This window comes from Oryx dammah, unplaced genomic scaffold (genome assembly GCF_014754425.2).
Source record: "Oryx dammah isolate SB20612 unplaced genomic scaffold, SCBI_Odam_1.1 HiC_scaffold_3, whole genome shotgun sequence".
NCBI lineage: Eukaryota > Metazoa > Chordata > Mammalia > Artiodactyla > Bovidae > Oryx > Oryx dammah.
Genome location: NW_024070187.1, coordinates 98,857,255 through 98,858,813, shown reverse-complemented (window position 1 = coordinate 98,858,813; position 1,559 = coordinate 98,857,255). Strand labels below are relative to the sequence as shown.

General features: G+C 39.6%; 1 non-coding gene across 1 annotated transcript; it reads left to right on the top strand.

Moving 5' to 3' along the window:
• Positions 1-1,115: 1,115 nt before the first annotated feature.
• Positions 1,116-1,187, top strand: TRNAC-ACA. Its single transcript has one exon. It is a non-coding gene; the product is annotated as a tRNA-Cys (tRNA).
• Positions 1,188-1,559: the final 372 nt, after the last annotated feature.

Below are 1,559 nucleotides of genomic sequence, written 5' to 3'. Positions count from 1 at the left end.
TAACAATAAGAAATAACTTTTCTGCTGAAAGGAACTGTGCTTTCTCCCTGTGTTTGAAAAATTCATGTTTCTTACTGCAAGTCTGGTTCTTAAGCCATATATTCAAGGAACTGACATTGGAAAGTAAGATGGTACAGGCAGGTTTTTTTTTTTAATTTGTTTATTTTAATTGTAGGCTAATTACTTTACAGTATTGTATTGATTTTGCCATACATCAACATAATGTGGTCAAAATGCCTTTGGGTCTATGTAGCAATGGGAAAGGTAGAATTAGTGGATTGCACTGGGTCTGGCTCCAGCCCCCAATCCCACCCATGCCCCCACTTCAATTCGGGCAGCTTTGCTTTCAGTAGCATGCTTATCTTGAACAGAATGAAGCCAAGATTCAAGGACTTGCACAGATCTTTCTTCTATGTTTTGTAAAATTTTCAAGAGAAAAAGACACAATTAGTTAAGGCCACTGTCTCTTTCCAGTCTAATTTCCCCTGATACTGTGAGGCACTGGAATGGTCAAAGGCGTTTTGATCTGTGTATGAGTGATTGCCAGCTACCCAGTACAGGGATGGCTTCCAAGCTTCCCCCATCATTCACTGTGCCAACTCACCTAGCATCATGATACAAAGGTGGAGGGCCAGAGGTGACCCAATGATGTGAACATGTGCTATGGAATAAATCAAGGTTTGAAATGTATGAAGCCAGAAGTTAATTTGCATGAAATTTCTTCAATCATCAAAATATAGAAACATACAGTTCTCATGTTAAAGAATCTGCCTGTCAATGTAAGAGGTGAAAGAGACGCAGGTTTGATCCCTGGGTCAGGAAGATCCCCTGGAGGAAGAAATGGCAACCCACTCCATTATTCTTGCCTGGAAAATCCCACAGACAGAGGAACCTGGCAGAGTACAATCCATGGGGTTGCAAAAGAGTTGGACATGGCTAAGCACACACACACGATATATGTTTAGCCTACGATACAGGCTCTACACTTGTGGAGACAGGGAGCATAAAGACAATAAGTAATTACAGATATAAAATTAGATAGGCATACTTCTATATAAAATAAAATAGTAGAACAGTAGAATTGGATTTTTAAATAGGATTAATATACTGGGACTTCCCTGGTGGCTCAGATGGTAAAGCATCTGCCTACAGTGCAGGAGACCCAGGTTCAATCCCTGGGTTGGGAAGATCTCCTGGAGAAGGAAATGGCACTTCACTATTTTTGCCTGGAAAATCCCATGGACAGAGAAGCCCGGTAGGCTACAGTCCCTGGGGTCGCAAAGAGTCGGACACGACTGAGCGACTTTACTCACTCACAATATATACTGAACCAAGAAGGAAAATTTCAGATGCAAGAATCAAAACTAAATAACCAAAAAAAACCTGCTTAACCTGATGCAATTTCTTAAATTGAAAACTTAAATAAATACCAGTTATTAAAATAATAATAATTATCACTGATTGTAGGAGGTCAGAGAACAAGACGGAACTAAAATTCACAACAGCAATAGCCCCAAAGTTGAAAGATGGAAGTTTAGAGTTAAAAAGCAATTTCTTTA